The sequence below is a fragment of the Rhineura floridana genome, chromosome 2 (assembly GCF_030035675.1).
Source record: "Rhineura floridana isolate rRhiFlo1 chromosome 2, rRhiFlo1.hap2, whole genome shotgun sequence".
Classification (NCBI taxonomy): Eukaryota; Metazoa; Chordata; class Lepidosauria; order Squamata; family Rhineuridae; genus Rhineura; species Rhineura floridana.
In genome coordinates, this window is record NC_084481.1 from 84,910,290 (window position 1) to 84,936,492 (window position 26,203).

The following is a 26,203-nucleotide window of genomic DNA, read 5'->3' on the forward strand; positions in this document are numbered from 1 at the left end:
GGTTCACAGAAGAAAAGGAAACAACACAAAAAATCCCACAAGTAAGGTTCAGGCCACTTGCCACATAAAAGAGTCACATTAAATATTAAGAACCATATTTTAAGGGTGAAAGCAGACACTGCTGTGGGTGTCTACAACTTGTGACCCACAAGAACTCAATAAACCTTCCCTTTTTTTTGCTGCTGGTCTGGGGCTGCAAAAATGAGGGGGGTTTGTCAGGCAGACCAACAACAATGGCTTCTAGGACTAAAAGAGTAATCAGGCCTGGTCTACCATTAGGCAAAATGAGACAGCCTCCTCAAGCAGCAGATGCTGAGAGGCGGGGAGCAGCAGCAGAAGCAGCAAGGTGTTGACACCACACAGATTACCCTACATCTCCTAATCTATGGGGTAAGGACTGTAGCACAGTGATGAAGCATCTGCTTTGCATGCAGAAGGTCCCAGGTTCAATTCCCAGCACCTCCAGGCAAGACTGGGAATGTCCCCTGCTTGAAACCCTGGGGAGTTGTTACCAGTCTGTGTATGTCAGGCCCAGGATGTGACTCAGGAACCAGACCAACGGCTGTAGTTAATTCGTGTTTTATTAGGGTAATGTCCAAACAAAGACTGCGTTTTCTCATGAAGCAATACAGGGATACAGGTCCTGCGGCATTGGGAGAAAGTTGACAGAGCAAGGGACTTCTTCCCGCCTGTTCTTTAAGAAGGGGCCAAACGGGCGCGCAATCTTTCGCTCCTCCTTAACTGCCCCTCAGGTACTGCCCGCCTTCCCCCCTTTCTCTCCTGTCTTTTCAGCTGTCTGCGTGTGCGCGGTGAGGGGGGAAGCATCACCCCCTCCTCTTCTGAAGTTTCCGATTCCAGGATGGGGGATAGGGGAGGGGCTGATGGTAAACTGCCTCCCCGCTTTTCGGCTGTGAGCAGCCCTCCCTCTTTCCCCTCTTGCTCTGAGCCTGAAAGAGGGGGAGGCGTGAGAATGTCCAGGGAGGGCTCAGGCTCTCCGTTGCTAAGCGACCTTATCACTGGCAGTTCCCCTGTTTCGTCTTCGCTCCAAAGGGGGGAAGTTCCTCCCCCTTCCCTCTGCCATCCATCCGAATACTCTTCTCCCAACTCTCTGGGATCCAGCTCCCCGGGATTGGGACCCCAGCTCTGCCTTCCGACAGTGTAGGCAGTACTGCGCTAGATGGACCAATGATCTGATTTGGCATAAAGCAGCTTCCTCTGTTCCTAAGCTAGCCTACAGTCCGGTCATGTGGTAGTTGTGGATTTTACCAGGGTTGAAGATGAACTCAACGTCTAATCCACTCACCTTCTATACTTGGAATGGGTGGGTGCTGCACCATTTTGTCTTTCAACTCAGAGAGCAAAATGGTTTGGGCCAGCCCTGAGAGTTAACTGCATCTTATTTGGGAACATATGCATACTCGTGTGCTACTCTTTATTTACTCTTATTCTATTTATTTATAGAAGTATTTACATACCACCCATTCATAAATATCAAGGCAATGTACAGCAATATAAAAACATTACAAAGTACAAAACAATCATTAAAATGATTGGCTACTCAATAAAATTTTAAACAACTACATAGACCCTAATCTTGGGTTCCTTTAGGACCAGCACGTGGAACTGTATCAACAACAGCACACACATGCAGACTTATAAGAGACATCCTCTTCTGTTCCTACCCTACATCCACATACATTCCATTCTTGTGCTTCAACAGGATTCTAAACACTGCCAACATCTGCCTCTAGAGGATTGTTTCATCCTGATCCTAATGGATGTCGACCATGTAATATATTTCACCTTGACCACCAACCCAAGAAGGCCTGCTCTTGACATTTTCTTGACAAGTTCCTGGACAGAAAATCCTCTCTGCTGAAAAGCACAAAAGGAAACAGGGACACGTGCCACTGCTTTTAAAAAAGAGTTCTTTTAAAACAAACACATGGAATTATACAAAACCTCCTCAGGGGATGATTGAGGAAGCGAATCGCTCTTGGCCTACCACAACATGTTTTCATTTAACCATGAGTCACATATAGCATTTTTTTTGTACCTCAAGTGACGAATCAAGTGAAAACCCTATTGGTACACTCATTTCTTTTAACTCCTCCCATCGTACCACACCCTAAACACCAATGGAGATAAAATACAATTTTACTTCTGTACAGCAGCCTTTCCCAACCAGTGGTCCCTCCAGATGTTGTTGGACCACAATTCACATCTTTCCTGACCATTGGCAATGCTGGCTGAGGCTGATGGGAGTTGTGGTCCAACAACATCTGGAGGCATACTGTTTGGGAAAGACTGCTGTAGAGGGACTCCAGTACCTGGAGACTGATAATGTAAATTATATGGTAAATAGGGGAAGGAAAGAAGGATCCAAGGATGAAACACTAGTATGTTGAAATGCTGGCAGGCTGGGAATGCATCTCTCTAGCCAGAGCTTGGAAAAGTTACTTTTTTGAACTACAACTCCCATCAGCCCAATCCAGTGGCCATGCTGGATGGGGCTGATGGGAGTTGTCGTTCAAAAAAGTAACTTTTCCAAGCTCTGCTCTCTACTAAGCACATAAACAGCAATCTAGTACTTAAACCTTCAAAACTAGCCCTTTCCAAAACAATACAATGACACAGCCATTGTTCGAGATTCACACTTTTCTGAATTTTGCAATGCAGTTCTCCAGCCAAGTAATCTGTACAACAATGCACAGACAAGGGTAAAGTGTGCATAAATATTTATATATTAGTGAAAAGAGCATACAAAAATGCATTATATTAAGGGAAATTGTTTTGAAAATGTGTGTGTGTGAACACTGCATACAAGAATGTGTGAATTAAAAGAAATTCACATTAAATGCCAATGAATTTTCATGAGGACTTTTTAAATTAAAAAAATCACAAATAGATATGGAAATGCAAAGATCTGAACTTAAGACTAGAAAAATGAAAAACGGAGAGAAACCAAAACTGACATAATTGACCATTCCTAACTTAAACCCAAGGTAAAATGCACCCCACATCACAACTTGGGCCTCTAGTGACAAAGGGGGAATCTGTGTATCTCACTCTAGCAAGAGGCATACCACTTCCATACATACTTTGAAGAGAAGTGTACAAAAAGTGTTCTTGTAATATGGGAGTTACAAGAGGTGCAATGACAATGTGTTGTAGTGATTAGAGAGATACCTGGGACACCAGGTTTCAAATACCCACTCAGCCATGAACTATTTGCATTAGTGCAAGGGTTAGCTCTAACACAATGGGACTAAATATGCCTAACCTAAATCTGCTCTGGAGGATTGGGGATAATCCCAGAACAGATTTAGGGAGCATGCGGGGGGGGGGCAGAAAGGGAGAAATCCTTGGGCTGATGGAACAGTTTCCTCGTGCTATACTGAATACAACTCTATCTCTTCAGTCTAGCCCAGTTCACAGGTTGTTGTGAGGAAAAAATGGACGGGATAGGGAAAGAACTATAAATATATGTCACCCTGAGCTCCCTGGAGAAAGGCTGGTCTATAAGTACAGTAAAACAACTCAATTTTCATTTAATTCAATATTATGAGTTCATTTTATTCCTAATATTTCATCTTTATTGGATTGTAGATTAAGCTATTATTTTGTTGGCATTTGGCACACAGGAACTTGGGAGCAATATGCACAGTGTATGCATCTTATAAATATGAACTCATCAATATGGGAACAAAACAAGGAAACACTAACAGACACTTTGTGAGTGTTAAGTATTTAGCAAAGCCATGAGACTTGGTGGAAGAACTAAAAACAAACAACAGAACCAAACACGTCTCCTTTACTCCTCAAAACAGTGTATACGGTTTAGTTCACAAAGTGATGTAGCTTCTTCTATTATGTGAGCACTTGGCTCCAGACTTTAACAAATGCAGTGCTGATGGATACAGCCACCCCACAGGCTCTACCGATCAACATCTCAACCACTGTAAAACCTTATTCCTACATTAACTTTTGCCATGATAAAGTTAGCACCAGAAAATCTGATGTGTCAATGCATGGAGACACGGCAAAAAATATATACAGCACATGAAATTGATATAGTAATATCCTGTGAGGACTTTATACCACATAAGTAAACATTTAAAAGTTCTAAAGAAATATCCTAAAGGAACTGGTGGTTAAATATTCCTCAGATATCTCAGCTTGTGATAGTCATGGCGACCAAAAGATGTTGGCAACCAGAGCTGTCAGTCTAGCAGTATGTTATTATATTCCTGCTGATATTGAGACAGACTGGAAAAGTCTGACCCAAACAACTGCCACATGCAGTATTTTAAGATCTAGAGTAGAATAGGCTTACTCTGCCACGTTTGTAAAAAAATCCCATTTTGCTTTCATTATCCAATCTCTTTTAAAAAAATAGGTCAATAATGGTCTGGCAGGCGCATTAGCTAGGGAACAAAGGCAGATAGAAACTGCTCTGTTATTTAATAATTCAAATCCCAAATGCTTAATTAAAAACAGTTTTGCTAGATGGGAAAAAGTGAATAAGAAACTACATCTTGCTTCTGGGGCTCTGCTGATTGGCATCAAAGATTTGCCTTCCTCTTCTTACAATACAAGAACACGACTGGGAGGGAGAGAATGAGAGAGAGGGGGGGCTCTCTGGGTAAACAGAGTATAATAAAATACTTATTGTGTAGTAATAACTCAATATTCATAACTCATTTATATTCATGATCATCCTAGCATTATTCTATCAAAGGGTCTTTTCAACTTAAGCTATTCTGGCTATGAATCTATCTCGCCACCATGTTTTCTGAAGTATAAACTAATGATACTGAAAGGTGCCACAGGTTTATACTTCAGAAAACATGGTGGCAAGATCGATTCATAGCCAGAATAGCTTAAGTTGAAAAGACCCTTTGGTACAATAATTCTAGGATGATCATGAATATAATTGTTTCTTCTCCAGCCCACATTCTATTTACCCTATGGAGAATGTAAATCTCAACAGAATTATTGCTGCTTTGTTGTCTATTTTTACCATTTAATTAAGTACTTTGAAAAATGGCAATTGGCTGGGATTTTCTATGCTGCCTTCTATTCAATATGCTGTCCATTAATAGGCATGGTTTGATAGTAGACTATAGCACCTAGCATTTTAAAAAACGACTGTTATGAATGCCGTAACATTATGCCTGGTAGCAGAAGTAGCTTGCAAGATGGAGTGGAGCTTCCTGACAGGTGAGGTGCTGTTGCTTACTGGGAGGGATGAAGCTGCAAGGATTTTGGCATGTGAAAAATGCACCATCAGGAGCAACAGTTCGCTGCAGCGCATAGCCTCCCTGCGGTATCATACCTCCAGGTAAGCAACAGTACCCCACTTGCTAGGCAGGTAGCATAGCAGCTCTGCCCTACTCAACAAGCCACTTTTGCCTGGTCAGAAGGGCCAGGGAGTGCATGGTGCATGTTTGTGAGGAGTCCAAAATGATATCTCCAAACTGGATGAATAAGCATTAAAATGACAAATGCAATTAAATGTAAGCAAGTGTAAAATGATGCACACTGGGGCAAAAACATCCTAATTTGATGTATATGTATGTATTTTATTTATTTGTTTATTAATTTATATCCTGCCCTTCCTTCCAGAAGGAGCCCAGGGCTGTATACACTAATGGGTCTTAACTGGCAGTAACTAAGCAGGAAAAAGATCTTGGGATCATGGTGGCTAGCTCAATTAAAATGCTGACCCAGTGTGCAACAGCTGTGGAAAAGGGAAATTCCATGTTAGGGATCATTAGGAAAAGAGATTGAAAATAGAACTAACAAAATCATAATGTCATTATACAAATCTATGATGTAACAACCCTTGGAATACTGTGTACTGTGTATAGTTCTGGTGGATACCTCACAAAAAGGATATTGTAGAGCTGGAAAATGTTCAGACAAGGGCACCTAGCTTTATTGTTGGGCAGAGTAACTCATCTATGAGGAAAGGTTACAACATCTGGGGTTTTGTAGTTTAGAAAAAAGGTGTGATGGGGAACAGGATGGAGGTATTTAAAATTATGCATGGTGTGAAGAAAGTGAATAGGAAGACATTTTTCTCCCTCTTTCAAAACACTAGAACCTGGAGCTACTCAGTGAAGCTGAATGTTGGAAATCCAGGACAGAGAAAATGAAGTACTTCTGCACACACCACACACCCACCACGTAGCTAACCTAGTTGTAGTATTGTCCACCAACTTGGATGGCTTGAAAAGGGGATTAGACAAATTCAGGGAGGAAATAGCTACTAGCCAGGATGACAAGGCATTATGTATCTGAATACCAGTTGTTGGGCAACACAAGGAGGGCAAGTGATGTTGAAGTCATGTTCTGCATGCTGGTTTCCCATAGGTGGGGTGGTGGAATGTGACAGGGCCTTGTCAGTGGTAGTCCTCAGACATCTTTAGATGCGGTCTTGACACTAACTCTGTATATATTCCCAAGGCATACTAAGGCACACCTTTTTACCTAAGCTTTTGGGAATGTTTGATTGGTTTAATTGATCTGCTATTAGATTTTGTACTGATTATGATGGAGTGAGTTAGGTGTTTTTGACTACTTATGTGATGTACTATACTGTAGTAGTATTTTGTAATCTGCTCTGGGTACTTCTAATGAAGGATGGGTAACAAATGCATCTAATAAATAAAATAAAAATAGCATCTGGCTAGCCACTGTGAGAACATGATGCTGGACTAGACAGGCATTTCATCTGATCCAGCAGGGCTCTCCTAATGTCCTTGTGTTTAAATTGCTGGGAGAAGACAATACTTGTATTCATGGACACACCAAGTCAAAGTTCCATCTTCCTGTTACTTTAGGCTCAGAGGACACACCATCCAGGTAGCTAGACAAGAACTTTACTGTCTCTCCTAAGCAAAAACAGAACAGCAGGAGGAAACTCCAGAGTCCACCTAGTGACTCAACTATTTAGTGACACTATCCACACATTTCCTCTGTGTGGCATCCATGGGTACACTTGAACCTCTGAAAAAAACATGAAGGAGTTTTTGAACTGGCCCTCTGCCACATACAATTTTTGAGCCAAATTTGGCAATGACATTACAACACAGCCTTTTGGAATGGCTATAATGTGGGTTATACATAACTTTTGCAAAAAAAGGAGAAGGGATCATGGTTTTAACTGGAATGTGGGGGAAGAAGAGAAGAGGGTTCTTTTTTTAAAAAAACAAACCAGATCTATTTTCCAAAGGAAAAAAATCTCCACATTTTTCTGTCTTCTCTTTTTTTAAAAAAAAAAACAGCATGGAACATGAACATATTTGGAAATGCAGACGCCTACATGAGTATGCCATCTGTGCAGAATTTGTAGCAAATCCCGCCCCCACCCTGCCACAGTTTGATGGGGAAAAATTGTATTACAAAGTTGTATTGAGTTACATCTCAATTATTAGGAAAGAATTCTTTTAAAAAACAGACCTCTCAGGGTTTCACGCACAGATATCTGGTGCAGAAACAAGGTTTTTATTCTCTTAAGTGTGGCCAGGAATCACAAACAGTTCAGCAGTAACTGAACTCTCTGGGCAACTCCAGATAGAGCTTTGCTTCTCTCAGTTAAGAAAAGAGAAGGATATACTTTCAGAATATGCTACATGTCGCTGCATCTGGAGTACTGTGTCCAGTTCTGGGTGCCACATTTTAAGGACATACCCAGAGGAGGATGACTAGGATGGTGAGGGGTCTGGCAACCAAGTCTAATGAGGAAAAGTTGAAACAGTTGAGAGTGCTGAGCCTGGAGAAGAGAGGTTCAAGAGGAGACATGACAGCAGTCTTCAAATATCTGAAGGCTGCTCTCCAGAACATGAAACAGACTTGTTCTATGATGTTCTAGATGGCAGAACTAGAACCACTGGGTAGGAATGGCAGGGAAGCATCAGCTAAACATCAAGAGAAACTTTCTAATGATAAAAGCTCTTAAACAGTGGACTTCTCAATGGGTGGTGGACCATTATTTACTGGAGTGTTTAAGCAGAGGCCAGACAGCCGTCTGTCAGGGATGCTACAGTTGCATCTTGCATTGCGGATCTTGAATCATGTAAGGGGTTAATTTGACTAGACAACCACCAACCTCCCTTCTAATGGAATCTAATATCAGAATTAGCAACTCTGATAGTCTTATTTGGGAACACAGAGTTGAAATCACTGCCACAGATGAGCCTTGGGAAGCTTTCCAATAACTTCTTTACAGCCAGAAAAGCATTAGTGAACGTCTACCCAACTGACTTCCTGCTTCTCATGATAAGAGCATGTCTGCAGTATAAACTATATGAAGAGCCAGTGTGGTATACTAGTTAAGAATGTTAATCTGGATCTCCCCAGTTCTAGGCCAAGTCCTCATTCAGCCATGAATCTCAGGCCAGTCTCTCAACCTCCCTCCCTCAGAGGGTTGCTGTGAGGATTAAATGAAGAGGTAGCAGAAACCTATATGCCACCCTGACCATCCTGGAGGAAAGCTGGAATAAGAATGTAATTAAAATGGATTGTATACCAATTTAAATCTCATGGCTCCCCCAAAGCCACAAAACCTAGTTTTGTGAGGGTTCCATAAATTTCCCAACAATCTAAAGCCCCCCCATGATTTATTAAGTTATTAATATATAATATTCCAGTAAAAATTGGAAATGAAGCCTTCTTTTCCATCTCTGCGGGATATTTAAAAATCCGAGATAGACCTTTTGGGGTCAAACTAGACATGATGCTAAATGGGTCAGCTGAAGTTGGTGTTTCTTTTTTTAAAAAAAATTGTAGCTGTATTACAGGGGGAAAATTTTATCTGGGACAGCAGAAAGGAAGATTTAAAGCCTCTTCCCTCTGAATCTGATCAAAATGGCTACCCCTGTGGCAACTGCTATTAGTAGTTGAACTAATCATACAGCATCACATTCAGTTTGGCCCTTAGCTGTCTTCTTTCCTTAACTGATCTATCTATAATTTTGTCTATCTGCCAGTATTGCTTTTACACATATTTACAGTACTTTTTCTGATAAAAAAAATGAGGTGCGATAGGTGCCAGCACAAAATGTCTGCCACAGGCAGTGAAAAAAGAGGTGTCGGTACACCATACCAGTGAGTACTGTCACACACAAAAAAGCCCTGCATATTTATTCCCCCCCCAAAATCCTTAACTAGCTCAACCCCTCCACTTTCCATCCTTTCCCTCATTCTATAATAAAACTCCACTAAACATAACTTTTGCCACATGAATTAATAGTCAGCCATAGCTGTACCCAGAATTTCTGTTCAAAATTAATTACATTTATTTTTCATATGCAACGGACAGAGTGAAAGGCACTTAGAATGGTCTTATTTGTGAATTTGCCTTCACCTAATGAAATTCAATAATTCATGCAAGCCTAGCCCAGGCAAACCATTCCCGTTAATTATACTTTTCAGGTTTGGTCAACATTCAAAGACACAGACAAAAACAAAAGGACAATGAAAGAAAGCCCTTGCATCAACCATCTGGCTTTTTCCTGTAGCCTACTTCTTCACATACACTTAATGCTACTGCCCCATTCAATCCTTCCTTCGCCCTCTTGCATCTAAGCTTCCTATTCTGTATCTTCTGCTATATCCTGGGATTTCTCCCTAGCCCTCATCCTCCCACTGAGATTTTAATACCAGCCAAGCTGAGAACTCTCTTTCCTCTTAGAAAATGTGCTGCACGCTGCTGTGTCGCTCAAGCAGCTGAGAGCCACCAAACCAGCTCAGTGTCCCAGGCTTTCTACTACATGCACCAACAGGGCAGGGCTTCCCAAACTGTGGTCCGTGGACCATCAGCGGTTGGCAAGGTTTGTTCAGGTGGTCTGCGGCATGTCTGTATCAAATATTCATATTGATTTTTAATTGTATTTTTATTGCTTCTTTTCATTGTATTACAGTTTGGATTCTATGGAATGCAAACTGTATTACAACAGAATACAATGTAAGAAATAAAAGAAGCAATAAAATTAAAAATGGTACAGAACCTAGCGCAGCACGTTACAATTGCTACAATAAGCAGAAAAATCATTAAGTGGTCTGCCAAGACTCTCACCAATTTTTCAAGTGGCTGGAGGGGGAGTTTGAGAACCGCTAGTACAGATGACTTAGGTTGCAATCCAGTACACACTTACCTGGGAGTAAGTGGAGCTTTCTTATGAGTAGACATGTATTGGATTGAAGCCAAGAGCCTGATCCTGCTCAAGGAGGATAGGATAATTATACGACCCTTGTTATGTTATGTTAGGTTTTATTTCTAGGCCGCCTTTCGGCCAAATAGGCCCCCAAGGCGGCTTACACACAAATAAAAATACAAATACAAAATGCAAATAAAAACAATACAATTTAGAAAAAAAAAATCAAACTAACAAAGTCCTAACATCTCTAAAAAAACAGGAGCAGCAAACCAAAAGCATTAATCTTCCTGGTAAAGGGCAGTCCCCAGAAAAATGTCACTAAGAGCAGGGGTGGAGGGCAAAGCAGGTGGAAAAGCATGCCCCTTGATGGTCCCAGCACAGTCCCATCCCTGCAGCAGCACGTCTCAGTCTGCAGCTCTTTCTGATAAGGCCCAGGCAGGGGGGTGGGGCAAGGCAGGTGGAAATGCTTGCCCCTTGATGGTCCCTTGTATAAGAGGGAATATAGCCCTCTTTGAGTGTTTAGGCAAGAAATTAATATAGCCTTGTCCAGAAGTTTCTCGTTATTGTTGCTGTTTTATTCCAGCACTGTTGCTGCTACATTGTTTTTATTGGGTTGTTTTATTGCTTTAATGTTATTTTATGTTTTTAAGATATATTGGGTTGTATCCATCCAAGTCACTGTTCAAGCAGAATGACTTCCACTGGTGCAATTCCCTCTCCAGAGTGCACAAGGAAGGTAGGGAACACCCCCAGAGCAGATCTGGGGTGGCGGTGCAGGGGGCGTCTGAGAGGAGAGGGAGGGGAAGTTCCATTGCATGAATGAAAGTTGTTCTACTCATGCCATGACTTTGTTGGATTCAATCCACTATTAGCTGCTTTGAGGGCCCTATTTAAGGCAGAAGATGCAGAATATAAGTGAACTTATACATTGTGCTGTGCCAGTGCAACTACCATGTAGTTCCTGTGTTATGGTACTGAGCTATGGAGGAGAATCAAGACAGCAGCAGTGTCCCCCAAGAAAAACCTTTCCCTTAGATATTTCATTAGTCTTCCTTGACATGGCAGAGCAAGCAAAGCAAAGAAATCCTATATCCCCGCACATAGCTTGGTGAACAAGCTGTAACCACCTTCTTGTATCTTTCCTATAGGTACAGAGTACATAAAAAGATACAATGGCAGAAACCACTCAAGGGCAAACATGTGTTACATTGAAGACACATGTGATGTTAACCTGGTGGCTGCATTTCCCTTGCAATACACTCTAAGAAGAGGCATTTTGCAATAGAAAAACTGTGGGAAGAGAAAGTTGCTTAGAGAAGGTGCTCTAGCCACTCCTCCCCAAAAAACTCCCCCCATAGGGTTTCAGACCTGTATTTACCTCCAAAGCTGGGCCTTGAATCATGACCAAAAATGGACATAGGAAGCTTCCCTATACCAGGTCAGTTTATCTAGGCCAGTACAGTTTACTCTATTCCTATACTGTTTACTCTTCCCTGTCACTTTCTACCTGAACAGTTTGAATAGAGATGCCAAGAATCCAACCTGAAATATTCTGCATGTGGAGCATGTGCACTACCAGGGAGCCACAGATGCTTTACAATGTGATCAGTTTCAAAGGCCTCAACCGTCAAGCTGCCTGCCACACAATAGGTAGCATAGACTGCTCACAAACAGATGAGACTCCAGTAGTGTCTTACCTTTTCCTTTCATTCCATGTTGGGATATATAATCATAAGGACTGTCCTATGGTCCTAGATACACTTTTCTGCAAGAATCAGTACCAGAAATTTCAGAAGGAAAGATGAAAAAACCAGGACACATTCTATGTGATTGATTCATCCTTTTTCAGATTTCTGCTGGAAGTGTGAACTGCTCAACAAATGCAGTCACACAACCCATGCCGTCTTTTCCCTCTCTCCCATCTCTTGTTTTTGCACCAGTTCTGTTTCAAATTGGGACTCAATTCCTCATGTTCATTACTTTCTCAGCCCTTCATATGCGTCCAACCTCTTTGATCTTTAAAGCAACACTTCTGAGGGGTGTTTCCTTAACCTTTCAAGTTCTTTCTCAAGCCTGTAGATAATATCCTCCCCTTGTAGCCTTGAAGGTGAATTCCTTATCAGATTTGCTTTCCACATGGACACACACACACTTCTTATTACAGTGCATACTGAAAAAACACTTTCTCTACCCCACCATCCTTATTATTTCCAGAGCGCATATATATATATGCGTATATATATATGTTTATATATATATATATATATATATATATATATATATATACACACACACATTATAAAAATGTACACATGGAAAACCTCAGCTGTTCTTTTTACATTTAGGTTTGTACAGGGTTGTGCAACACTGAGATATCACAAGCGACTGCTTAAGTAACTGGAAGAGCATACATGCAAAGGCAGTTATGCATTCGTTACATGATTTTGCAGCAGGCTGCAATCCTGTGCACATACCTTCTAGAGAGTAAACCCCACTGAACATAGTTCAGGGGCAGAATGTGCACTTTGCTTGCATGATGTACCACTTTCAGTGTTACTACAGGGGTCTCTGATAACAGAACTGGAAAATACCAGTGTCTAAAGTGGTGGAAAAGCTAGATTTAAGACTTGGTTATGGTGGACTGTGAAATGTATGTGTTTGGCTGGTATGTGGAAACTCCTGCCTTATTATGGGGAGTTGACCAGGTGACATTTTAAGTTCCTTCTAGCTCTGCAATAGACCTATAGTCCATCCAGCCTATGGCCAACTCAGAAGACTCTCGAGTCTAAAAATATGTGATGTCATCACAGCAGTGCCAGACAAACAGGACCATACTGGACTAGACAGGCCTTTGGTCTGATCCAGCAGGGCTCTTCTTAGGTACAGATAGAATATGAATTTTGAAATCTGAATTAAGTATAAATAAGTAGCATGCTTTATTATATTTGGTGCTACCAATTGATATTTTAAAATTTAGAATTAATCTGAGTGAGGAAATATGAAAATGGAATGACACTGGATAACTTAGACATATGGCCAGGTTTTTGAATACCCAGTTGAGTTGATTGTATAATTAGCACAAGTCCCTTTTGATATATGGTGCATGATTTTAACTGAATTATTGTTCTCCTTGCATTACATATACAGATGGAAAATAAGCATAGTTATGTCCATATAAAACCTGTCTGCCTGATTCTGTTCCGGAAGCAGAGATCACATAGATGAGCATCTATTCCCTCTCCATCATCATACCCAAGAATGGCTTATTTGTTCCACAAGGAATACGATGGAATTTCAGAGGCACACACAACTGTTCTTGCTCCATATTACTATCCTCCCCTCCTGTTGCATCTTTTGCTAGGAAACACACACAAGGCACTGTGCCAGTTATGAAGATGATTCATCATCTCCACGCTCTACACTTACATCACAATGCGCCACTGCCAATTAAAAGCACAAGCATGTGTATGGCGGGGCAGGCCTCCAGCTACTTGGGCAGACGGAACCCATCAGGTTTCATTTTTAAATGTCTTTCTTGTGTCTCTTTGGCAGCTCCACCCTCACACTGTTAACATTTCTCAGACTGATAAAGACAGAAAGAAAAACCCTTTCCTGCTTTAGATTGTGGGTCAGTTGTTCATTCCACTTCACTTTTTGGTGAGATTCCACCCAGTTTAAAAATCCTATTAAAAAGGGGAGGGGAAAGGAGTTTTATTTTATGCAATCTTCATTTCCTCTGTAAAATGTTGAGTAAGTGAATCAGCCCACAAGTCTGCTAGTAAACAGAAATTGTGTTTCACATCCTTCCTGGACAAAAAAAAAGTGTCTTAGGAAGGAGTGGTCACCAAAGTCATTATTGATACGATAAGAGTGACAAGATCTCACTTTTGCTGGTTTTCCTCTACATCCTGTAACAGATTACATGGAAATTCATCTGAAACTAAAGACAATATTATTTGGGTTCAAATTAGATGTAGCTTGCCTTTTGCACAGTTTGTTTTTAAAAAATCCAACAGCTGGTAGACCCTGACCATGGCACTGGGGAAGGGGGCTTTAACCCTTTGTCCCACTGCAATCCGAATTACAACCCACCTTATGGCTACTATTCACAATGAGAGGAAAGCTGTAGTGAGTTATTCTTCTTTGGGGGAAGGGGTATCGGATAGTAGGCAGTTGAGGGCTTGGGGAGCAAGTAGAATTGTGGTATGTGTTGCAAGAACTCAGGCGGGGGTGATCACATAGTCAAGCACCCCTGCTTTGATTTCTCAACCCAGCTATAAAACTTAGTTCCAAATAAACATGCATAGGTTTGTTCTGTAAGTCTGAAAAAATAATACTCCCATCTTCATTCTGGAAAGCCAGGAATGGTTGTAGGTAGCAAGCCAGCTGAAACTGGAAATAGGCACTCTGTGTAGGGTTGCTATATTCCAGTTCCACAAATCCGGGCAGGCTAATTTGCATATTGTGCAAATTATTTGCATATTATGTATATTATTTCCATATTAATATTTGGATTGTCCAGTTGTTTTGTTTTTGTGCCTAGGAATTACCACCAAAAACTGGGGAAAGATGTGAGAAATCTTTTTTAAAAAAGCAACATTTTCAGCCTTAAATGCCTAGACTCTAGTTTCCAACACTATGGAATATTTATTGATTGATTAAGAGGATTTATATCCTGCCCTTCTGCTGTTAAAAACAGAGCTCAGCACAGCTTACAAATATAATAAAAACAATAAAAATACACAATCAATATAAAAACATAATAAAAACACAAAATAGCAACAAACATAAAGTAAGTCAGGGCCGCAGTATGGTTAACATTTGCTGGTCATTGACCGAAATAAACTTATTTACATTTTTTAGTATGGTTAACCATTACATATACGATATATTTCAGAGATGTGGTGGGTGGAGAAAAACAAGAAGCCAAAATGTTAAGAAAAGGAGTCTTTCACACTACATGCTCAGTTCTAAATACTGTTGCAGCAAGTTTTACAAGTTCCTCCAGTATTCCACTGGTGCAGGCATTCAGACATTCAAAGTATCTGTATGTTTCTTAGGTTTTATAAAAGTAGAGCTTTGCTTAACTCAAAGTTTCTTCTCCCTTTGATCAACCACATCTACACAGGTTCCACCTCCATACTCAAAATGAAACTGGGCCTGGAAGTGTGCAACAACCCCACACATACCTTGCTAATTAGATTACCAATGCCAGGATGTCTGTCTTATCGACTACTCTACTGCTCCCCCCCCCCAGGCATCATGAAAGACCCAGGCCTGGGCTCAGAAAGAAAACAAATATCTGGTCCTCTGCAAAGTACTCATAAGCCTCTTGTTTTAATTAAAATAATAATTATAAATTCTTGCTCTTATCACTAATGGGAGTTTTAATTACCTTGCATATGCTGCTGCTGCTTCTATGGCTGTAACGGAGTGAGGTTAAAGATAAGTAAAATGCAAATAGGAAAAAAACAACACAAAAGGCAGTAACACTTTCCTAAATGTAATACCATACCAACCACAACAAGATTCCTATGAGTAAGGCAGAAAACTCAGCATCCCACAACCAGTCAGGATTCATAACCAAACCCAAACTAAAAATATCCTAGCAGCCAGTCAGCCAAGGTCACATGAATCCCCATGCAGCACAACCTGACCTGGGGACTGCAGTTAATGCAGAATGCTGCAGCACAATTGCTGACATGAGTGAGATCCTATCAGCACATAATACCTCTGCTCTGAAATCTGCATTGGTTGCTGATTTGCTACCAGGCCAAGTTCAAGCTGTGCTTTCCATGTTATGGATGCCACATAGTACAGTATTTGTTCTGCTCTTGTAAGAAATCAGTCCTGTAAAGTGGCAGCACCTACGCTTTAGAACTCCTTGCCTATTGACATTAGGCAGATGCCTCTTTTCAGCACCTGCTAAAATCAGTTTTCTTGAGGCAAGCCTCTCCAGGCATGTGGAAGCTACAGGCGGGCCCTGCTTATACGGCAGGTTCTGTTCCAGACCCCTGCCATAAATCGGAAATCGCTGTAAAGCGGAACCCCATTAAGTATAATGGGGCGAGTCGCGTGAAAATGCCACAAAATCGGCTTTAAAACGGGGAATGAAAGCTGCCACATTAGCGGAACGCAGGGAAGCGAAGCGCTGGGAAGCGGGGCCCTACTGCATTGTGTTTTTAAATCTGTTTTTAACTCATTGTTGGTTTTATTATTTTGAATGTTTTTAAGTATCTGTCCTTAATGCTTTTGCCAATAATTTTATTGTTTTAATTCTTTCTGTAAACCGCTTTGCGATTTTTTACAATAAAGCGGTATATAAATGTTGTAAATAAAAATACATACCTAAATGTTGGAGTCACTGTGGCCCTTGAGTCTCTTCCCACTTTTAGGAACCAAGGAATCTGCCTTATACTGATTCAGGCCATTTTGTACCATGATTTCTTAAATGCAATACCATACCAACCACAACAAGATTCCTATGAGTAAGGCAGAAAACTAAGCATCTCACAACCAGTCAGGATTCCTAACCAAAAACCAAAAATATGATAAATGAAGAAATATTTATATAAGCATGACTATCAAATATATTTATTATTTACACAAACTGTAAAGATATTTATAGTGCAATCCTAGGTTTATTTATTCAGAAGCAAGTCCCAGTGTATTCAGTGGGGCTTACTCAAACAGGGACAGAAATGCAACCTCAAGTGATAAGCAACTTCATTCACACAACCCAAAATTCCAAATCATGCCACTTTACACTGTTTTGCAACTGTTTATACTTGTTTTTATGGTTATTGGATTTTAAATGGCTTTATTTCTTGTTGTGAGCTGCCTTGGTTTCCAACCCTACCTCACAGGGTTGTTGGAAATACTCCATACACGCACACACACACACTGCAGATGTATAAATACATACAGCCCATATAATAGTTTATTGTCAAACCAGTTGGTCATTGCAGAAAAATCAGTATTAGTTTTTTAAAAATCAGTATTAGTTTCCTACAGAATAAAAACTGTAATACCTAAGTAAGCCCTGCCTACTTACTTTAAAATAGGACTGGAGAGGAGACAGAAAGAGTTAGAACACAAACACAATTCTTTTTTACATTCACTCCAAAGTCCCATTGATCTTCAGCACATGTCTACTCAAAAGTAAGTCCTATTGAATTCAATGGGATTTACTCTGGGCATATGGGATTAGCATTGCTTTTACAAAAGCAAGTATTGGGAAGGTTTTCAAAACACTGCCCAGGATCTGACTCCAGCACACAAGAGGAAAAAAAACTGAAATGTATATACTTACCCAATTTATGAGATTTTCAGATAAAAGGGAGGAAACCACCATTTTCTGGCATTGCAATGAGGTTTTCTAGACACTGCCTCAGGTCAACCAAATGCAACCCTGGCTTCACTGATTGGCTGCAATCCTGAATGGGTGAGGTTAAAGCTACGAAGTGCTATACAGTACTGTTTAAATAAAGATTTAACAGTCGGGGGCGGCTGACGTTTTTATGTATATCTCGAGAACCGGACCACCTAGAAACTTAATTTTTTAAAAAAATTAAAGCTGAGAATCCGGGCCACCTAAGGGGCTAAATGGGCGCCGGGTGACATGCAAAGAATCTGGATAAAACATGGCTAACCGGGCAATATGGCAACCCTAACTCTGTGTCATGGATGCCACTTGGACAAACAGTGACAAGGCCAGATTTAGCAGTACTCCCAGACTACATACCTGCTCCTTTAGGGGAGGTTCAGAACACACTATCTACCTAATACCTAGACCACAGAACCATCTACCTATAGCATCTCCATCTTGTTCAGCTTCAGTTTATCAGTCCTCATCCAGTCCATGATCATTTCCAGACAATGGTCCAGTACTTCCACAGTCTCAATCTTGGACTGATGTGTACCCATAGTAACTACTCTCTGCTTGTGCTAAATAGATTGTCCAGGGCCAGATTATCCATTAGGCTTAGTAGGCTGAAGCCTAGGGGCCCGGAGCTCTTGGGGGCCCGTGGATAAACTAAAAAAAATTATCATGGGACAAGAGCTTCCGAACCACCCACCATCCCCCCGCTTTACTTACCTTTTTCTCTGGTGTTTTTTGCAGTTTGCCATCAATCAAGATGGCAGCTGAGGTTTCCCTAAGGGGTTGAAGCCTCTGCCGCCATCTTGGTTGATGGCAGAGCTTGGAAAAGTTACTTTTTTGAACTGCAACTCCCATCAGCCCAATCCAGTGGCCATGCTGGCTGGGGCTGATGGGAGTTGTAGTTCAAAAAAGTAACTTTTCCAAGCTCTGGTTGATGGCACACATGCGTGCTACATGGAAAGGTAGGCAGAAGAGGGCCACAAACACCAATCAGCCTAGGGTCCCTCCTTAGCTTAATCCGGCCCTGGTCTGACTCATTAGTCACAAGCAGAAGCCTGAGAACACGCCTTAATCCATACAGAGGATTCTGGCAGTGATAAGCATTTTACTCATTAAAAGCTCTGTTGTTGTCAAATTGGACTTTCTTGCAAGTTATGACAACTGAGTCCAATAGTGGCTAACTGAGCAACAAACAACAATCCTCACACAATGCTTTAATTTTTCCCTTGCTTTGTTGTTTGTTATGTGCCTTCAAGTCGATTTCAACTTATGGCGACCCTATGAATTAGTGACCTCCAAGAGCATCTGTCATGAACCACCCTGCTCAGATCTTGTAAGTTCAGGTCTATGGCTTCCTTTATGGAATCAATCCATCTCTTGTTTGGCCTTCCTCTTTTTCTACTCCCTTCTGTTTTTCCCAGCATTATTGTCTTTTCTAGTGAATCATGTCTTCTCATGATGTGTTCAAAATATGATAACCTCAGTTTCATCATTTTAGCTTCTAGTGATAGTTCTGGTTTAATTTGTTCTAACACCCAATTATTTCTCATTTTTGCAGTCCATGGTATGCGCAAAACTCTCCTCCAACACCACATTTCAAATTATTTCCCTTGCTAATTTCCCTTGCTAATTTCTCTTAGAACTCAGTTCCACACATATGGATTTTTGCAGCCATTAAAATGACTGTTGCTTTCAAGGGAATATCATGGGACAATTCAGTTTCAGGATCAGGACCTTACATGTTGCATTCAACATATCTAGGATACAAGAGTTTATGATGTCAATGACAAAGTACTCCTAATGCTGCACACTCTAAATTTATGAAGGTACAGATAGTTATCACAGCACAAAATATGGAAATATTTTCATTAATTCATTTAAAAAATTAAAATACTTCTATACCACTTTTACAGCAGTTCAAAGTTAACAACAAATTTCTTCTCAAAACCCATTAAGAACAAGAGCACAGCAAAGTCAATCCACCACCACCAGATTTTTTTTAAAAAAAGTATTACAGAAAACCAGTTTCTTAATCCAAAGCTAAATGGATGTTATGGGTCTTAACAACACCTCCAAATAGATGGGCATAATTCATACAAAGGTGGGATAGAAATATTTACTACTAATAGTTCCCTGTAATTTCAGGGAATAGGTTTGTGAGCATCCAGCAAGATATGGTGGGCCACAGGTTCCCTCATCCCTGTAGGGGAGCTTTCTCATTAGACCTCAGTTAACAAGTGGGCTCATAACCTAATTTGAAAAGTTTTGTCCAACTGGTGGGCACCATAAAAAATCTTAGGAGATTATAAACTTGACTCTACTTTATGGCATAACACAATGAACAATAAAACATGGCAATGTACAGAATACAAGCTAACAAAAGGCAAAACATTAAGCACTCACCATACCACTACTCTGAAGGCATAAATTCCTGTGAACATAAGAACGTCAATATCTATTTAGTCATGAAGCTTACTGGGAGGTCTTGCTTAGCCTAACACTCAGTCTAACCTACCACACAGGAATATTCCAAGGATAAAGGGGGGGGGGAGAAAAGAACCATGCATACCATCTGAAGCTCCTTGGAGAAATAGTGGGATAAAATGCAATAAATAAAAGTTTTAGACAGCCTACAGTATCTAGAACTCACCAATGAGATGACCCAGTAGATGGTAACAGCTACACTAGGGATGGCGAAGAATATCTGCTAAATCAGACTTGTTACCAGATTTTGACATAATCTAACAATCCACTGTGTTTTCAGACTGGCATTGATTTCTTGTGGCATGTTGTGGCTGTCATCAGCATGTTTTTTTAAAAAAATCTGCTCCGAACTTTGTGTCATTGTCTTCGTAATTGGCTTTCCTCTAAACCGATGCATTCTAGTTACTAGTTGTGGTATCCTCTAGATTTATTGACGTGATTAATCAAGCTATATCTAGTGCACTCTGTCAAAACTACTGTTGTCTAGGCTGATATTGCTATGTGTCCAGTATTGCATTCCATTATTTTGCATATTTTGTACTTGTAAATGTACAAAGCAAGATGGAGCCTCTCAAATTTTTCAGTGTTTGTTTTTAAGTGGAATAGCAAGCCTCAGCATGGAATTCAAGTAGTCTATTCGTTACCCTTCTTGATTGTCCTACTACACACAAACACATGCACCCCTAATCAATCCACACACACATCCCAGCAACAGGACTGTGTTATTGGTTCCTGTACATTTGTTCTTCACCTCCACCGTTGTGCTTCAGAACATTTGAACTCTGAATCTCTTTTCAACTCCTCTACTTCCAGGACCCCTCAGCCAGCCCTTAAGTAGGTAAGTGTGCAAAGATCTTACAAGATGTCTACTCTCCTAAACCCCTTACACTAGGAAACTTTTATTTGAACAAAGCAGTAGATTTTCCTTATGGTTAAGTCTTAACTTCTTTACCATCAAGTGAAAGCAAAAGTACCAAGATTAAAATGGCATTTTAGGCCATTTGGAGGGAGTAGGCAGGCCTAATTCAACATATGCACACACACACACACTAAATTAAGATCTTGTCATTCTTCCATAACCTTATACCTGAGTTATGGACTAGCTGAGCTTCAACCAATTTTAATTTTCTTAACTTGTGGAAGCTTCAACCAATTTTAATTTTCTTAACTTGTGGAAGCTGAGGTCTTAGGAGGATCTGCCTTGATCTTGCAGTTCAGATTTTGAAACTTTAATTTCTCCACAAAAATAAAGCAGAACACCTTGGGTGATTGCTTGAATAAAATCAACAGTAATACAGTGTTTAGGAAACTGGAATAAGCTGAAAGGATAGGCTTAGAAATGTCTGTGGGCAATGCCTGCAGGTACACTGAAAAGGATTTATACCATACAGTAAGCATGACTTCATGCTGATGCATATCTGATCCATTTGACCCTGTCCATCCCTGGGGAATGGTGATTAGTTTTGCTTCCAGAATGAGCCCTAAACAGCTGTGAAGTGTAAGGTCTCATTCACTCCCCCAGTTGTGTGATCTGGGCATCTTATTTGTGTACAGAAAGAAAGAGATTGGGGTGGCGAGGGGAGCTCAGTTCTACTTATTTCTTTTGCACTTAAGCAGCAGACAAAGCAGGGGTCATCTACCCTCATCTTGGACCCTGTCGGCCTTTGTCTATTTTGTCATGCCAAAACTCCTACCTTTGAATTAAGAGGACTTGCTTAAAAAAGAACAAGAGCGGGGTTCGGTCACAGTGCTGGCATGCCTGTCTTGCCTTGATTTGATCCGATCTCCTGACGCCTGCAATCAACACTGGTCTAGTTTTACTAATAGCAGGTCAGGACTGCATGGGTGGTTCCTCTGCTCCCCTTTCCCTCTCCTTCGCATAGGGAGGGCGGCTCGAGCCCTCTGGTCAATCGCCGGGAAAGAGACTACATTTCCAAGGCTCCTCCCTGGGACTGAAGTGCGGGGCAGAGAGGAGGGGCTGTATCCTCCAGCCGCATCGTAGAGGCACCCGGCGGCTGGGAAAATGCTGCGAGCTGGTGGCGGGGCTGCTGTTTGGCTGGTGTCTCTGTGCTTGGGGTCCTCCAGGGCTAGAAATTGTAGCGGATTTTAAATATACATTTTGTAGTAATTTATTATTAATTTTTCTGGGCGTTTTACAATTTTTTTCTGTGCTTAGGTGCCCCTCAAGTGTGCCTCCAGCGCCCCTAAAGTGTTGCGCCCTCCTGCCATGCTTACCTTGCTTACTGTGTTATGCCGGCCCTGCACACCCTTCCCCAACCAGCTCCCCATCAGATATTTTGGATTACAACTCATATCGGTCCTAAGTAACATGGCAATGGTGAGGGATAATGGGAGTTGTAGTCAAAAATATCTGCAGGGCACCAGGATAGATGGTTCAGTGAACCCAATCAAACTCTCCATTCACTACAACACTCTTGCCTACTGATTGCCTGTCGTGACACACTGCAGTTACAATTGCTTTCATTATGACTGTACTCCAGAACATTAAGAGGTACGAGCTCTTCTGTTGCAATGACTTCTCTTTGCCTTGGAAAAATTAACCATGTGTTACTTTCAGTTGTACCAACAAACTCTTCTTCTCACCATCACTTGATATTGTGGTAGATAGAACATCTACAGAATGTCGGGTGTGATAAAGCCTTTTATATTGTTTTACTTTATTTATTAAACATATCTATAACCTCCCTTTCCTCCCTATGGATAATAGGTCAGCAAATAAGACAGCCATGCAACAATAATACCGTTATCAAACATAACAACAACAAATTAAGGCAGATAAAATCCATCAACAGCAAAGCAGGTTAAACAATCCAAGACTGAATGCCCAGAGCAAGCAAATACAGCTACGAACAGTATTTGCTCCAAAAGCAGCCAGACCATTTTCTCTAGCTGTGTTTTGAAATGACTGTGCCTACAGCTGGCGTCGAACATATCTCCCTTCCCCGCTGCTGATTAGGACTGCCCACAGCAAAGGGCCAATCTCAGTGTCTGAGCCTACAGCAAAGCGTTTTCATTGGACACACCTGGAATGGCAACGCAGTTGATAGCCAATCAATTTTGAAATCTCTGTACTGACTTCAAGGTAAAGTGCATTGGAGCTGCAACTTCAACGGAGCTGCGTTCAGAAAACGGAAGTGAAGACATACTGAATCCAGCACAACCTCAAGTTTGTCTCTAGATTGAGTCATACCTGGTGCTGAAACAGTGTTGGTGCCAGTTGCACCATTTAGTGGAGGCCATTCCACAACTGGGACATCACTACAGAGAAAGCTCTCACCTGTGTCACCACCACATAATAATACTTTTGCTCTCTTGTGAAAGTGATGTAGACCCTTGGACTGAAAAATAGTTATATAACAGGTAATGCTTTTAAAATTATGTATATGCCTTGGTCTAAGTTTTTATTTACTTACACTGTGCCTTTGTTCTGAATCCATTTCTTCACCTCACAATAACTCTGCAACAAAGATTAATTTAAGACAAGAGCAACCAAATGCTGTTGACTGCAACTTCTATCATGCCGGCCATGCTGGCTGAGGCTGATGGGAGTGGAGACTACAACTTCTGGAAGGCATCAGTGGTGACTCCAAAGCAAGGGATAACAACTGGCCCAATAACACTTGGCAAATTTTGATGAGATGGTTATAGTTCCTCTCCCCTATCCATCTCCTCTCTGCTCCTTTCATCTGCTCTCCTCCCCTGTCTATATGAAGGGAGACTAAATGATTTATTGTGGCATAGTCTCTCAAGGATGAGAGCCCATTCCATTAGAAGCACTGAAAAACTAGTCTTGGTTGTTGTTACATTATCAAGTACAGATCTAGATAAATATCCTGATCTTAATAGTGATTAGTATTGGTTACTTTGTCAAGGCTACAATCCTATGCATACTTTCCTGGGAGTAAGACTCATTGGAACTTACTTCAGACATGCATAGGCTTCTGCTGTAAATTCATACAAGAAATTGGGCAGCGGTGGAGTAACCCACCTTCTGTTGCCAATTTGGCGAATTCCGACTGCTCTTATTTTCACTTAGTAACGTCCACAGTGCCAGAATCTGGGCAAATGCAACTCTACACAACATAGTATTATGTTGGAGTAGCCTTACATTTCTTGTATGAAATAGCTTAACTACTGACTGGGTTTTTTCCTCATAAAATGTATTCTTGCATATCTAACTAGATACCAGATTTTCAGTCAGGACACTGGGGTCTATACGCTAATTGTACCTTATGCAAAAAAGTGCTTCATTAAGGCTGCAACCCTATACCCATTTACCTAGGAGTAGGAATGGAATGATATGTCAATTTCAGTTCTCTCAGTTTCTCATTTTTTTCATCTTGAATTTGGTTCTCCACATTTCTATACCAATTTGCAATTCTTTAAAAAATCCGCATAAAAATTCTTCAGCATTTTAGTGTGAATTTCTCCTAACAAATACATTTTTGTATGCAGTTTTGACTAATGCACACATCTTTGCAAGCAATTTATCCTAACATAATGCATTTTTGTATGTTATTTTTACCAATGTATTCATTTTGTGCACACTCTCCCCTAACATATGCATTATTGTAACCCTCCTTGTTTGAAGAACTACAAAGCTAAATTCGGATAAATGTGAATTTTGAAGGATGGCTGTGTTTCAGTTCTCATATTGTTTCAGAAAGTGCAAATTTGATAAATTTGGCTTGAAATGCGAACTGAATTGAATTTCTTCCCCATCCCTAGGTGGAAGCCAGTACCACTGAACAAGGTGAGACTTACTTCTGAGTAAATGTGCATAGGATTGTGGTATAAAATTACTATTTATTAATTTAATTGGCCTTTTTCTATAAAGCATTTTTTGTTTGCTCTTGATCATGTATCTTTAGAGCAACAGCTTCAAATTCAAGGCTTTCATCTTTGAGACACTGATCTTTTAGACAGTGAGAAAGGTATATGCAAATTTCCTTCTGTTTTTTTAAGAAACACACACACACATACCTTCTTGAAAGCAATCTGCAAAACAGCCACAGGAATTCAAATATAAAGCTCAGATATGTGCATTACACTACAAGCAATGGAGGTAATAATCCTGTACACACTTTCTTGGGAGCAAACCACATTTAGCACAGTGGGAGTAAACGCAGAAAGGAGGACTGGTCTGTGTAAAAAGAGAAAACCAATCCCTTATTACTAAGTACACTCTGGAGAAAGAAAGCTGTTATTTTGCATGAACAACTGTACTACGGAAGAATTATAAACGAGATGCTTCTCCTAATATTGCATTGCCCAATGCTGCAGGCATCTTAACGGACCTATCTTTAGAAGAACAGAAAAGAGTTTACATCTTGTGAACTGGACTACCAGGAAAGATGAGGTCCACACAAGCAAAGTTCTTCACTAGCAGACTGCAGTCCCTCCGCAACTCTTTTAAGGGGATGGAATTATAACTCGGGACAGAGCAGCCATGGGCTCCTACTGGGAGGAAGGGCGGGATATAAATTTAATAAATAAAATAAAATCAATCAAAAAACAGATAAATCTACATTTCTTAAAAGAAAAGACCCGCAAGTACAGGGTGTACACAGCAACGAACAGTCACAAGCTTTAATACTAGACCTCTGGCCAAGATTCATAAGCATCGCCTCTCAGAAAAACACACTGCACTGTAGAGAAGTCACTCACCCCCAACACCAGGCTTGACAAAGCTTTGTCCGTCCCAGGACAAGCCCCCTTTCTAACTCCAGTTGGCGCTCCTTCTTCTTAAAAGTAAGTCCATCCCTTCGGAACAGCACTAAGAGAAAAGATGGGCATTAAACCTCCACCCCCATCAGTCACGCCTTCTCCTGCGCCCCCCTCCCCGTTGGTGTCTAATCAGCCCAGCTCTGCCCTCTTAAAGCCGCAGTAGCATCTCTGCGGAGTTAAGAGACGCTCAACCATTCTTTACGTTGCGACCGTGACTGCTGCAAATAGAACCGGCCCAAACTGGGGGAGCGACTGGAAGGCTTTATTTTCTGAGCAGGTAAAGCAGGGGACGAGTTAACCTTTTACTGGCTTTGTCTGGCAGTTCTGATGAACACATGATCGCCGGGTATTGGGACAGCGAAGATGGACTTTTTTTCGTCGGGATCAACAAGATCACATCAACCTCCTTCAGGAAAATGGTCCG

The 26,203-nt window shown here is 41.0% G+C and overlaps 1 protein-coding gene across 2 annotated transcripts in view; it reads right to left on the reverse strand.

The window, feature by feature from the left end:
* Window positions 1-25,907, reverse strand: part of MRAS (muscle RAS oncogene homolog) — a 57,190-nt gene extending 31,283 nt beyond the window's left edge. Inside the window, exon 1 of one of the 2 annotated variants that reach the window (XM_061609190.1) lies at window positions 25,720-25,907. The gene's annotated coding sequence lies outside the window, so the exon portion shown is untranslated. Of the gene's footprint in view, window positions 1-23,465; window positions 23,508-25,719 lie in introns of those variants that run through there. The other variant, XM_061609191.1, reaches the window with a different exon arrangement.
* Between the last annotated feature and the right edge of the window lie 296 nt (window positions 25,908-26,203).